Below are 16,013 nucleotides of genomic sequence, written 5' to 3'. Positions count from 1 at the left end.
ACGTTGGTGGCGACTCCGCGCGTATTCCTTTCATGGAACACGCAACCCGCGAGTCACGCGTCGCCCTCCCGCCGAAGGGTAGGTTGCGACAGTTGGCGACTCCACTGGGGACTATTTTTTGAGAGTTAGGCCATTTAATCTTGTGCAATGCTTTATCATGACATCCTCCTTTGTTGGTTTCCCTTTATTTGTTTTATGTTCTTGTGTATATAAACTCTTTGTTGCTTTTAGTGCGTTTTAAAATGTATGCATGAGGTAAATATTTATTCATTTGATGCACACAAACACCAACACTATTTGCACACACTGTGAGTTGAAAAAGGGCCCTATACCCGGGTTCATGGGAACATAAGGAGTGGAGGTGAATCTGTGATCATGCTAGGTCTCCGACTTGCTTGATTACAGTGAACCCTCATCTAGAGTTTTCCTCTTTGAAAATATATCGTTGCTAGTAGTCCCTACTGCTGCAATATGTTCTTCGAAGAGGATGACACCTCTAGAAACCATCAAGAGAGATATGACTACCTTGGGGATTATCACTAAAAGCCTAGTTAGCTCTCTCCTTTATAGGTCCCTTAAATAGGGGCATGGAGCAAACACGCTGCGTGCCATTTTTCACACTGCCATGCATGTAGTCCTAAGTGTCATGTACCCTTTTGCTTATATTTGATTGTGAATATTGTTGTGTTATGTACATCCTCGTGTTATGCCTTTCGCATATGCATCATGCACGGGTTTTGTCTTGATCCCCTCTTTTTGGCAAACCAACGGAGGGTTCGTGTCACCTTCTTAAATACATACGTCGGGCACTGTACTACCCCAAGACCTTGTATCTAAGAAGGAGACAATTTCCCGGGCTCCCGTATTCATAGATTGCATCTGTGTCATATGCATTTCTTCATGCATTCATCCATTCCACCCATGATAGATGTCAGAGTTTTGATTCGCGCTAGATTTTGTTTCACTTTAGTAAAACATGGGATCAAGTCAAACGCCTTCGCTTAAAAAGAGGTTCTATCAAGTCAAGGTCTAGAGCCTAGGGATCACCGGTCTAAAAGAGCTAGGACAGTTAATGGGGCAGCTCCAGCGGCAAGCTTTTCGTAAAGCTTACGGTAAAATCTGGGACCTAGCCATGGTAGAAGTCTCCACAGAGGCCATTGCCTCCCTCGCCCAGTATTATGATCAGCCATTGAGGTGCTTCATCTTTGGGGACTTCCAGCTATCACCAATGGTGGAAGAATTTGAAGAGATCCTAGGATGTCCTCTAGGGGGAAGGAAACCATACCTCTTCTCAGGGTTCTACCCCTCATTGGCCAGAATTTTTAAAATAGTCCAAATCTCGGCGCAGGAATTAGACCGCCAAAAGCAAGTCGAAAATGGGGTGGTTAGGAATACCGAGAAAATGTTTGGAGGCAAAAGCAAGAATCTTGGCAGGTAAAGGCGAGTGGGCCCCGTTCATAGATATTCTTGCACTGTTGATTTTCGGGGGAGTCCTCTTTCCGAACATGGATGGGTTGGTGGACCTGGCAGCGATCGACGCTTTTCTCGCCTATCATAACCACAAGGAAAGCCCGGTTGTCACTATGATAGCCGATCTATACGACACCTTCAACCGAAGATGTGAAAAGAGCAATACAAAGATTGTTTGCTGTACTTCAGCTCTTTATGTATGGTTAGTCTCGCACCTTTTTCGCCAAGAAGTGAGGCATGCTTGCCAATTAGAAAGCCACCGTTCGTGCACAGAGAAAGGAAGGGCGAATTGGGATCAACTCTTAGTAAGCAAAGAAGGAGCATATGTCAACTAGTTCCCTCGATGGAAGGAAGGAAGAACCGGATTTCTTATTTCATGCGGAGGATTTCCAAATGTTCCCTTGATGGGGACAAGGGGTTGCATCAGCTACAATCCCATTCTTGCTATAAGACAACTTGGCTATCCTATGAGAGGAGCACCACTAGAGGAAGAGATCGTGCCTGTCATTTCACGAGGTTTCAATAAGACCAATGTGGAGACACTTCAGAAGGTCCGCAAGGCATGGGAGGTGGTACAAAAGAAGGACAAAGAGCTCAGAGGTAATAACAATGGGCCCATTGGTGGCTACCGTGAGTGGTTGAAAGCCCACGTGCAAGGTTTGGATTGGCAGGCCAAGCCTGAGAACCGCTAAGAGGGAGGAAGATGAGGCACCGGAGGAAGACGAAGAGGTGCAGGCCCTTAGGACGGAACTCAAGCAAGCTCAAACAGTCAAAGAAAGGTTAAAATCAGCAGCTCTTAGGATCCGAAAGGAGAATGCCAAACTGAGAGATATAAATATAGCTACCATCAAGGCTTTGGAACAAGAGACCAAGAGGGCTCGTAGGGAAGAGCACGGCCGGAACAAGTTCCGAGGGGCTCAATGGGGTAGTAACAGCGAGCTTAAACTCCGGAGGGAGGAAAGGGACCAATCGCGAGTAGACAGTTTGATCTTGAAAGATGAATTGAAGGCTTGCTCAAGGTTCAAAAGAAGTTTGTCTCAACGGTTATGCGAGACAGAGACCAACATGTTAGCTATCATCACCAAGTACCAAGAGGAACTAAGTCTAGCCACGGCCCACGAGCATAGAGTGGCGGACGAGTATGCCCAAGTGTACACGGAAAAGGAGGCTAGAGGAAGGGTGATCGACTCGTTACATCAAGAGGCAACAATGTGGATGGACCGTTTTGCTCTTACTTTGAACGGAAGCCAAGAACTTTCCCGAATGCTAGCCAAGGCCAAAGCAGTGGCGAACACCTACTCTGCCCCCGAGGAGATCCACGAACTTCTCAGCTATTGCCAGCATACGATAGACTTAATGGCCCATATGATTAGAAACCGCTAGGAAGTTTGTATTGTCGCTCAAATCTTGACTAGTTATAACTTTCTGAATAAAATGAGTTTATCCCACGTTTTTACTCCAAAAAATCAGTGTGAATCAAATCACTCCCGCATTTTATCTCTAGCATGCATAAGCATCTCTTCATGGCATCATAATGAACATATTGCTCCTACATTTGTCCGTTATCATATTCCAGCATCGCATTTTGCATGAGTCATTGCATCATCATGCATATGCGTTCAACATACTTTTTGTTCTACAAACTGCATACCTTTTGTTTTCATGTTTGCTCATGTGTGATCCTTGCATTTTCCTCTACAAAACTAAAACAAAAAAGGAAGCATGAAAATTCATGATGCATTCTTGGTTGCATATATTCGGTACCATGAGCCAACCATGTTGGGATCATAAACCCGTTTCACTTAAAAACAAAATGAGTGAACATGGTACCTAATGCATTGTTAACTAGGAAAAGATGTTTCTTCGGGCATCTCAATTTCATAATTACATTCTCTATGCATAGTATGCGTATTCCCGAGTCTTTCATCCCTATGAAATGTTGTTGAAGTATTGGCGATCAAAATTGTCATTCCCTGGATTATAGGGTTGAACCAAGCTCATGCTTTTTCGAAAAAAAAAAAAAGTTCATCAAGTCAAGTTGAAGTATGGAAGTAACCATCTTGCAAAAGTTGGGGCAAAAGATGAATCGAGTTACATCACTGCTTTGTTTACTGCCAAACACATTTAGGACTGTTGATGTCCTTGTTACTTCCAGTTTCACCTTGACCAAGATGTCATGAACCATGTTGAAAAATCTAAATTGATTCAACCCCATGTCCTGCGTAAAAATTCGCAATACTTCATCTGTGTATCATTCACATACATCCATGCTTTTCATTGGTTGCATTGCTCATTGCATTCTTTCCTTGAAAAAGAAAATAAAAATAAATAAATAAATAAATAAAATAAAATAAACATGAACTTAATCGTTATTATCAAAAAGAAAAAAAACACGCTTTGCGGCGCCCTTACCAAACCTGTGCTAGAGCTAGAGTAATGGGTGAGGTAGAGAAGGTGCAAGAGAAGATGAAGGCCGACATGGAGGCCATGAAAGAGCAAATGGCCACAATGATGGAGGCCATAATAAGTAGGAAAAAGATAAGGGAAGTCGATATGGTTGCAGTTGCCGCTACCAACGCTGTTTCTAAGGTGAACCCGATGCCCCCATCTGGCCTCAACCAAATGAATCATCCAACCTCAAATATGGTAGGCAAAGATTTGGGAAGTACGGACGACCCCATGATGTACAAATTCAAAACGAGCACGCCTTCCCATCATATGGCTTGCCTCCCAACTATACACCACCCAATGTGGAATACACTCTCAATGAAAATCTCAATAACTTCACTCTGATACTCATTGAGAACCAATAACCTCAATCTGATCAGGCACATATCTCTCAAACCATGGGGGAGACACATGAAATTGCCCACCACAATCTAGCTGACTTCGAGCCTTGGCTCGGATATGCCACTGAAGGGCAAGCAGTTGGTGGTATACCCTTTGAAAACACTTTGAAGGGCCCTCAGTTTCGCCCACAACCACAACCATTGCATTTTGCGGTGGGAAGAGCCCTTCCTGCTATGGCCGAAAAGGGAAAGGTGGATCATCTAAAGGAAAGGCTCAGGGCCATTGAAGGAGGTGAAGATTATGCCTTTGCTAACCTAGAAAAGTTGTTCCTAATACCCAACCATGGTCATTCCCAAGTTCAAGGTGCCGGACTTTGACAAGTACAAGGGGACTACTTGCTCCAAGAACCATTTAAAGATGTATTGTCGGAAGATGGGGGCATACGCAAAAGATGAGAAACTGCTGATACATTTTTCCTAAGAAAGTTTTACTAGGACAACTGTCACCTGGTATACTAACTTAGGAACCTTCCTGAGTCCATTCTTGGAAGGACCTAATGGTTGCCTTCGTTAGGCAATGTCAGTACAATTCTGATATGGCTCTGGATAGGATGCAACTACAAAAAATGTGCAAAAAGGGGGCACGAATCTTTCAAAGAATACGCCCAAAGATGGAGAGACTTGGCAACTCTAGTAGCACCCCCAATAACAGAGAAAGAGATTATCACAATGATAGTAGACACGTGACCGGTGTTCTACTATGAAAAATGGTGGGTTACACACCTTCAAGTTTTACAGATTTGGCCTTCGCCAGCAAAAAGATAGAAGTGGGTCTGAAAAGAGGCAAATTTAATCATCCTGCTTGGGCGAATGAGAAAACTGGGGCAAATGAAGAGGGTGAGGATGAGGGAGAAACCCATGCAATGACTGCCATTCCTGTACGGCCAAGTTTCCCACCAACCCAACAATGTCATTACTCAACCCTTCTCCTTACCTACTGCCCATTTATCCACAGAGGCCATCCCTAAATCGACAAAAAAACCCACCTACCACACAACCAATGCTAAACACCACCTTTGGTACAAACCAAAACACCAACCAAGAAATGAATTTTGCAGCGAAAAGCCTATAGGATTCACCCCAAAATTCCGGTGTCATATGCTAACTTGCTCCCATATCTACTTGATAATGCAATGGTAGCCATAACCCCTGCTAGGTTCCCTCAAACCCCCATTTTTCTGAGGATACGACTCGAACGCAACATGTGCATATCGTGAAGGAGCCCTGGGGCATTCCATTGAGCACTGTATGACCCTCAAACGTAAGGTGCAAGGTCTAATTGATGGGGGCTGGCTGAAATTTGAGGAGAATCGCTCGTGAATCCTAACATTGACAAACAACACCACACATGGGGCAATTTTGAAAGATGTTGTTGGATGTCTGTAATGACTCATCAGGATTTTCGAGTTTATGCCATTATTGTAAACCATAATTATAAATGCTAAATAATGGATGAATTTGACATCCTTGACTCTCTCATCCTTTCACAAGCACATCTTTGCTTATTCAACTTCCACCGGAATGTAAGTGTAGGCCATTGGTTTGTTTGCTCCAGCGACATGTGCTCCTGAGTGCTGACTTCCAAGACTGTTCAACCAGAGATTACTCGTCTTGCACGTTGGTGGGGGTACCGTAAAACAACGAGTAAAGTTCACAACAAATAAGTTTCAAAATAAAAATAAAAAAAAAGAGTTCAAAAACAAAAAAAGGCATTTGATTGACTGTGTTTTCAAGACGTTCATGCGACCTCATTTTATCATTCCAGAAAGTTTGTCTTTTTAGAGAGAAGTGAGTTATCAAGAATAGGATGTTGGACAAATGGCCTCAGTTACCTTAAAAAGGGGGGTTAAATTAAGATACAAAGACTATTCCCCAATTAAACTTTCACTCTCTCTTTTCGGATTAACAATGCACACAGGGACAACCCTTCCCTTGTGTTCAAGAATCCCCTACAACAACAGACCTACGATCTCTTAATCCCTTTTCAGAAATAAGAAGAAGAGAAGAAGAGGTCTCTCTTAAAAGAGATGGATTGTACAATGAAGATCAATCAAAATTCTTTATTGAATATGCAAGTGGTTGACCAAGGAATCTTTTGAGAGGATAAAGACATTTCAGTTTAGAAAAACTCTTAATCTTTTGAGAGGATAAAACTTTTTGGGCAATGAAAACTCTCTTTAAATTCATAAACCATTTGAATAGATGTGACTCTTGGAAATTATTTTCCAAAAATCCCCTCTGGTAATCGATTACAAGACTTGTGTAAATGATTACAGGTTTTGAAATTTGAATTAAAACGTTCAAAAAACTGTTGGTAATCAATTACCATCCATGTGTAATCGTTTACACATTATAAATTTTGAATTCAAATTTCTAGTGACTGTTATAAACATTTTTCAGCTGCTGGTAATCGATTACCAGAGAGCAAATCTCAATTTGAAATGATAGAATTCTTTGGTCAAACCTTTTTCAATTTGGAAACTTCTTCCTAAGATTCTAGAGATCAACTTGATCATATATCTTGATTTTCTTGGATTCTTGTCTCGAATAAAACTTAGAAGCACTTGATCCTTTGGCATCATCAAAACATCTTGCTTCTACATAGGAGTCATTTGACTTAATCCATCAGCTGAAAAATCCTTCGACTATTTCTCGTCCTTGGAAAATTCTTTTTGCAAGAATCAACTGCTTCTTTCATTCTTCCTCACTACGAGGTTATGGAAATAAGACGACAATTGGTACCTCAAAGCCTTACGGTGGGGCAATGAAAGGCACCATGCAAAAACCTCAAGCGAACCTAGGGGCAGATCAGAAGTTCTCACCCAATAGGTTCCCAGCTACAAGGTCATGATGAAAGATAACAATTGGTACCTCAAAACCTTACACTGGGGCAATGACGGGCATCGTGCATGAGCCTCAAGTGAACATAGGGGCAGATCAAAAGTTCTCACCCGTCGATGTTTTTAAACAAGAAAAAAGGGGGAGACAAACCCTAGAATTTCAATAGATTGATTAAACGTCAAATGGCTCCATTGCCGTCACTCCAAAATGGTCAAGTGACTAAATCAAACAGAACATACACTCTAAGGGAGTTCCCGGAGAGATTTGCAAAAAGATAGGATGAGGTTGCATGAATTATCACCTCTTTCAAAAGCATAGTCAATCTGTGTTTTCCAAAAAATTAAATCAAAATCAAAATCACAAAATAGGGAAAGAATGTCATGAACGTTGTACAACTTTCCATTACATTGCATTGTTTCATATGAAGTCTGCATTTACCGCATTTCAAGACAAAGGTTGCATGCATCTGCATCCCTAAAAATCATGTTAACTGCATAGATTTCCTACATCTAATATCCAGTCGTGTGGATTTGGGATGACCGACCCTCTCGATGAGTCGATCTCTTGCTTTCTCATAAGTGTGAACCCTTGGGTACAAGTACCCTCACCTCCAGAGGACTACACGTCCTCACCTTCAGAGGACTACACGTCCTCGCCTTGAAAGGGTCATGTACCTTCACCTTCAGAGGACTACACGTCCTCGCCGTCAAAGGGTCATGTACCTTCACCTTCAGAGGACTACATGTCCTCACCTTCAAAGGGTCATGTACCTTCACCTTCAGAGGACTACACGTCCTCGCCTTAAAAGAGTCATGTACCTTCAACTTCAGAGGACTACACGTCCTCGCCATCAGAGGACTACATGTCCCCCATTTTCAAAGGGGGACATGCCCTCACCTTTAGAGGATTGCACGTCCTCGCCATCATAGGACTACACTCCCTCGCCTTCAAAAGGCGACACGTCCTGAACTTCAGAGGGCTACACGCCCTTGCCTTTAGAGGGCTACGCGTCCTCACTTTCAGTGGGCTGCATATCCACACCTTAAGATAATTTAAGGTCCTCTGCCCTTAAATGCTTAACCGAGACTTGCGCTCTCGGTTAAGGGGCCAGTAGTTTCCTTTTATCCGTTTCTGGGCCACCCCCTAATATTGAAGGGCGACCAACTGTGCAAGCACAACCAGAGAGGGAGGCTATCACGCAGCTACTATGCATACCGGGGCAAGATTTCACCCGTGCCGCTGCAAAGAGACGAGTGTGGATCATGCGCACCAACATGACCACTCTTACACAGATATAAATGACGTTGTTACTTAGCAACATTCTGCCCATCGACCGTAATGCCGATCTCCCCCTACGGAAATATCAGTTGGTCTGTGCCGTCCCGACATAGGTAGGTATGCATTATTTCCAACTAATTTCTAATGTCATCTACTATTTGCAGGGATCGCGCCCACAAGACACCCAGTGGACCCAGAAAAGTCCAACAGGGCCCTAGGGTTTCCAGCTCTGGTTACGGGCCTCTATCAATCCTACAGGGTGCCCGTACCCCCCCAGCAAGGTCATGCCATCCCGACATAGGTAAGTATGCATATGGTTCGAACTGATTTCTGATGTCATTTATTGTTTGTAGGGATCGCGCCCGCAGGACACCCGGTGGACCCAAAGAAGTCCAACAGGGTCCTGGGGTTTCCAACTCTGATTACGGGCCTCTGTCAGTTCTACGGAGTGCCCGTCGCCCCAACAAGGTCATTAGGCCCCGCATTAACCGGGCTTTCATCAAGAAGTACTGCGCCCCCAGACGGGCGCAGGGCGAGACACCACAGTAGCATTGGGATGGCCGGTAGCGGGCAATAGACGCACCGCCACAACCTCTAGAGTTCACCTCTGCTCATCCACAAAAAGGTTTGAGTATTGCCTACACCACATGGCCAACCAATAGGCGACCAAGTCCAAAGCCAAAGGTAAGCAAAGTACTAGGTCAGTGACCGACAAGTCATAAGGCATCCAGCTCAAGACGTTAAAGAAGCGCTACTAGGAGGCAACCTAGTACCTTTTGAATCTATGCTTGTTATTTGATCACCTTTTGTTTTTCAAGTCATAGTAGGACACACCTAGTTGCTCATGATCCTAGGAATTTAAATAAATCAAGCACAAGCTCGAAAGGTAGTCATACCTCACAAAATATATATATGTATGTTTAGGTAGAAAGTTACCTTCGATATGCGTGTATGTAACAAAAAATACTTCACAAAATATATATATATATATATGTATGTTTAGGTAGAAATATACCTTAGATATGCATGTATGTAAACAAAAAATACTTCACAAAACATATATATGTATGTTTAGGTAGCAAGATACCTTGGATATGCGTGTATATAGCAAAAATACCTCACAAAAATATACACATGTTTAGGTAGCAAAATACCTCATGAAAAAAATAAAAAAACAACAAACAAGAAAAAGAAATAAATAAAAAAAAGGAGAAAAAAAATAATAATAAGTTATCTAGCTAAAAAACCAACATGCTTTTGAAAGAGATAACTTCCAACCTTTCTTTGAAAAAATTTGCTGATCATAGCTAGTTTTTGAAAAAAATGTGTGTACACCTGAAGGGTGAATGCTGTGAAAATTTTCCCAGACGCCCAAAATGGACTCGAATGAATGCACAAATTGATAAACGAACGTATTTTGGAAACATTGGGTTGACTAAAATAGAGGAAATGAATCCTGAGCCCTAGCATCACATGACCATAAAAATTTGACACTTGAGTGTCCACATAGGTGCATGCATGACCAGTTTTGCATAAAGTTTCCAAATCATCATTTTTGCATTTGTGTCATGGAAATAATGTGGGGCATCCCTTTTTATCCTTGAACCAAACCAAACCCTGACATGTATCATGTCTAGCCATTCTACAAGCCTTGAGCCAAAATCCTAACTCACCATAAACCTTGACCCAGGGTGAGAATGTCAATCCTTACCCTCGGAAGCAAAAAAGAAGAGAAGGAAAATTTCCAATCAAAGAGAAAGAAAAAAAAGAGAGGAAAGGAAATTGCCAATCAAAGAGTGGGAGAAAGCGAAAAGAAAAGAAAGAAAATTCCCAACCAAAGAATGGGAGAAAGTAAAAAAGGAAGGAAACAAAGTTCCTGATCAAGGATCGAAAGAAACCAGAAGAAATGTGCAGAAAGGTCTTTGGACTAGACAATATCTGAACAATACAGAATTGTCACCAAATGAACAAAAGGAAGGAAAGGAAACCATGACCTAAAGTGGTCTTCTCCCTTTGATTACCAACCAAAATCCTGTGCGTCAGTGACTTGTTCGCCTCGCGTCAAACAAGAACAAAAAAGGAAAAAGCCAAAAAAAAATCAAAAGCCGAAAAACCCACCAAAAGAACCCATTTCCAAGGGAAGTCCTATTGATCCATGATCACGCATGTAATCTTTGATTTGATAGGAAACGATTTGTAAAATCAAGTCATGACATATCTATGGTTCGGAATTAGGATAAAACACTTACTTGTGCGAGATTGATACACTTTGAGTGGATTTCTTCTATTTTTGTCAAACCCAGTGTTTCCTCTAAATGGTCATTTAGAAACGAAATGCAAGACATCCAAAATATCATTTATGGTTATGAGAAAATTTCATCAACATACTCTCCTTCCCCGGTAGACGCATTGTTTTTCACTCAAAAAAGCATATGTTGCTCTAATCAGTTGGAATATTTGTCTCTTTGCTAAAGCATGTTTGCATTTTAGTGGAGAAAACACCGAGACTTTTTCAAGTCTCACAAGTTATCCAGAACTACGTAGGTCTGAGTTCCTCATTTGAGGATATGTAGGAGCAAAAGCCCTGCTTTTGTCGACCACACCGCTTTTTGTTACCATGACCCAAGAGCTGGTAGCCCACGGAGACACCTTACGGTTATCCGCACCTCGTCATTCAATGACCCCAAGTGTGATTGACGAGCAGAGGCCAATGTGGTCATCTGCGCCCTTTCCGGAGATGTCAGCATCTTCCGGTGGAGACTTTTTCAAGTCTCACAAGTTATTAAGAACTACGTAGGTCTGAGTTCCTCATTGGAGGATACGTAAGAGCAAGAGCCTTGCTTTTGTCGGCCACCCTCACAAGTTCTGTCATGCTGACATTTGAGTCACGCTGACGGGCAGAAATACCCGAGTGGTTATCCATATAAACATTCTTTTTTGCTGTCTGTAAGACGAAAAGCCTGATAGTACGCAGAGACTAACGTCGTCTTTTGCGCCCTTCGTCAATCGCGGCCGACAAGCCCGTTGACACGCGGAGATTTACGTCATCTTCCGCGCTCACAAGATCTGTCATACTGACATTTGAGTCACGCTGACAGGCGGAAATACCCGAGTGGTTATCCGTATAAACATTCTTTTTTGATGTTTGTAAGACGAAAAGCCTGATAGCATGCAGAGACTAACGTTGTCTTCTATGCCCTTCGTCAATCGCGGTCGACAAGCCCGTTGACACGCGGAGACTTACGTCATCTTCCGCGCTCACAAGATCTGTCATACTGACATTTGAGTCACGCTGACGGGCGGAAATACCCGAGTGGTTATCCGTATAAACATTCTTTTTGCTGTCTGTAAGACGAAAAGCCTGATAGCACGCAGAGACTAACGTTGTCTTCTGCGCCCTTCGTCAATTGCGGCCGACAAGCCCGTTGACACACGAAGATTTACGTCATCTTCCGCGCTCACAAGATCTGTCATACTGACATTTGAGTCACGCTGACGGGCGGAAATACCCGAGTGGTTATCCGTATAAACATTCTTCTTGCTATCTGTAAGACGAAGAGCCTGATAGCATGCGAAGACTGACATCATCTTCTGCACCCTTTGTTCCCCCGGGAACAACAAGTCATTTGCATGCGGAGATTTTATGGTCACCCGCGACTCTCGTCAACCGAGAGGAACGAAATTAGTGTCTTATCTTTACTTCTCTTTTATCTCCAATAAAAGATAAGTAAAGAGGGGCAACTGTCATACCCTAATTTTGTCCGGGGACCTTTGCTTGGTGGAATGCAACTTTTGTTTGGTCATTTTGAGGTGCTTGGCACCCATCATTAGGCAATTTGTGAAATTCCGTGACGTGCCGGAAATCAAAAGAAAATATTGATGCACAATCCGTAAGGTTCCGTGACACACCGGAAATCAAAAGGAAGCATCGTTGCACAAATAGTGAGGTTCCGTAACATTCCGTAAGTCAAAAAAAGGGATGATTATGTAATCCGCAAGGTTCCGTAACATTACGGAAAGAAAAAGAGTATCGTTACGAAATTCATAAGTTTCCGTAACTTTACGAAAAAAGAATCACAAAAAAAAGGCAGGGGGTGTATTTAGTAAAAATGGGGGTGCAAATAGCAACCATGCCCACTTGGGCCCTCCAGAAGGCTGTTGCTTCTGGAGGAAGTAACCTTGCTCGCCTGGGCGAGCTGGGTGGCAAGCTTCTCCCCCAATTTTCTATAAATAGGGGGAGAAGTGAAGTAGAAAAGGGTTCAGCCCCTTAGGCACTTCTCTCTCTCTCGAAATAGCTGAGGAAAATTAGTTCCGTGAAGAAAATCCAAGCCGAGACGTTTCCGTAACGTTTTCGTGAGTAATTACGCGAAGATTCTCGACCGTTCTTCAAGATTCATCGTTCGTTCTTCGTTTTCTTCAGTCTTCAACGGGTAAGTACCTCAAACCATGCTTTTCAATTCATTCTATGTACCCGTGGTGGTCCACATTTTGTTTCATGTATTTTTATTCTCGTTTTCATTTACTTTTTATACCCCCTTTTGACGTGCTTAAGCCATTTATTTAAGTCATTTCTCGCTTAATCTAAAAATAAAATAAATTTCCACCGATCGTTTGAATTGTATCATCCGTTAATTTCGGTTAAAATGAATTCCGACCGTTCGGTCGTGCCGTAACCACGTTGGAAATAAAAAAAAGAGGTAAAATAATAATATAATAATAAAAAATACCTTTTAGTAAAATAAAGCGAAAAATCAATCGGACATTTTCTCTTTGGGATTTCTCATTCTTAATTGAAATTGACTAATAACTAAAGTGAAACTAAGGCTAAAATCAACTCGCCTAGTCAAGCTCGTCCACAAAAACTAGGATTTTGAAAGTTTATCATTTCTGCTTCTTACTAAGTAAGATGGATCATTTTTAAGGTCCAACGCCTTAAAATGATCACCTTTCAAGTAAAAAAGAATCACTTGATTCACGCATAAAAAAGAACTACGTAGGTCTGATTTCCTTACCACAATTGAGGAATACGTAGGAGCAAAGGGAAACACCCTTGTTGACCACAAAAAGAGGAAAAATATAAAAAGGGTATAAAAGATATAAGAACGTAAAAGGGAACGTAAAAATCTTAGTCATGTTTGCACATTTGATTAAAGGCTGCCGTCTCTTATGACGGACGTGTGGAGTGCTAATACCTTCCCCGTGCGTAAATACAACTCCCGAGCCATTCACTTAAAAGTTCGTAGATCGCGTCTTTTCCGGTTTTTTCCGACGTTTTCCTCAAATAAACATTGGTGGCGACTCCGCGCATATTCCTTTCATGGAACACGCATCCCGCGAGTCACGTTTCACCCTCCCGCCGAAGGGTAGGTTGCGACTCAAATGTATCTAGAATTCAATAAACAAAATAAAAATTGAACACAAACTTAGAACATAATGTGACAATTACTATGACTAAACATGACTCTAAGACAACATGGATTAAGTGATTTTCACTTAGATTTTTGTGTTTTTATTTTCTAATCAATATTTTGGAAGAAAATTTAGATCTAAAGGTTCAGAACAAGAATATTATGAATGAAAAATGATAGAACCTAAAATCAACACAAAAACATGATTCAAGAGTAGATCTACAAAATTTGAACCATAGAAATGCAAGAACAAGTGTAGATCTAAGATTTAATCGGTTTATTTTTTTTTTAATCTACTCTAAACAGCACCAAACCACAAGAAAATGGAGGATATGCATGGAGAATAAGATGAAGAACAGGGAATTAAAGAGAATTCACCGAACAAAAAGATAGAGGAAGCAAAAGAACATCACCTAGATGAAGATGCTCTTGACACCACATGGTGTAAGCTCCATTGGAGCTTGTAGGCCTAGGATCTTCTTCATCAATGGATTCCTTTGCTTCTTGGAAGATGAATGACAGCGGAATTGAGAAGGAAGAGAGAGACGAGACGCCACTTCAAGGAGAAGATGAGTCTAGAAGAAGCTCACCACCATAGGAGGCCATGGATAAGAGCTTGGAGGAAGAAGGAGATGAATGAAGGGAGAGGGAGAGAAGAGCACGAAATTTTGTGCTCTAAGAGAGCTCTGAAATTTGAAGTTTAATTTTCAAATGATCAAAGTTTAAAAACTGCACACACATGACCTCTATTTATAGCCTAAGTGTCACACAAAATTGGAGGAAAATTTGAATTTCTATTCAAATTTCACTTGAATTTGAAATTGAATTTGTGGAGCCAAATTTGGAGCCAAAATTTCACTAATTATGTTTAGTGAATTTTAGCTATGGTTCAACCCACTAATCCAAGATCAAGTCCAAGATTCTCCACTAAGTGTGCTTAGGTGTCATGAGGCATGTAAAACATGAAGGGCATGCACAAAGTGTGACTATATGATGTGACAATGAGGTGTAGCAAGCAAATGCTCACCTCCCCCTCTAAAATTTAATTGGATTGGGCTTCTACCAATTCAATTAAATTTATTTCCCAACACACACATCAAATATTCGCTTAGTGTATGTGAACTTACAAAACTATCCCTAATACAAAAACTAGTCTAGGTGCCCTAAATTACAAGGGCTAAAAAATCCTATATTTCTAGGGTACCCTACCTACATTATGGAGCCCTAAATACAAGGACCAAATATAATGACATCCTAATATAATATGTACAAAGATAATTGGACCCAACCTTGGCCCATGGGCTCAGAAATCTACCCTGAGGTTCATGAGAACCCTAGGGCCTTTTTCAGCAGCTCTAGCACAATCCTCTTGGAGCTTCTTGCTCATGGCTCTAGTGACTGGTCCCTTCCTAGGGAGGATTGCGTCATTTATGCTCTAGGTTGTGGAGAAAAGTAATATAGAAGAGGAAGGGCTGACAACAGACCAAACTAGAAAATTATCAGAGGTATTATCTAAATTTGCAACAATTTTTCATGAACCAAAAGGGTTGCCACCACCTAGAGGGATAGATCACCGAATTCCAATTAAAGCTAGGACAAATACAGGTAATGTAAGGCCTTATCGTTATCCCCACTTGCAAAAAAATGAGATAGAAACCCAAGTAGCTAAGATATTGGCTTCAAGAATCATTAGACCCAACAACAACCCATATTCCAATCGAGTTATCTTGGTGAAGAAGAAGGATAGAAGTTAGAGGTTTTGCATGGACTACCAGGCTCTAAACAAAGCTATAATACTAGACAAATTCCCCATTCCAGTGATAGAGGAATTGTTGGATGAACTAAGTGAAGCTGTGTATTTCTCTAAAATAGATTTAAGGGCTGGATATCACCAAATAAGAATGCACGAGCCAGACATTCCAAAAACAATTTCCAGAACTCATCAAAGGCATTATGAATCTCTAGTAATGCCATTTGGATTAAAAAATGCTCTAGCAACTTTCCAATTTGTTATGAATGCCACCCTTAAGCCTTTTCTTCAAAGGTATGCCTTGGGTTTCTTTGATGATATTTTTGTTTATAGCAAAACATGGGAGGATCATTTAAAGCACTTGAGGCAAGTGCTAGCTAGATTATCAGAAGACTTTTTCTTTGTCAATCAGAAGAA

The sequence above is a fragment of the Glycine max genome, chromosome 12 (assembly GCF_000004515.6).
Source record: "Glycine max cultivar Williams 82 chromosome 12, Glycine_max_v4.0, whole genome shotgun sequence".
Classification (NCBI taxonomy): Eukaryota; Viridiplantae; Streptophyta; class Magnoliopsida; order Fabales; family Fabaceae; genus Glycine; species Glycine max.
Note: the sequence above shows the minus strand (reverse complement) of the source record.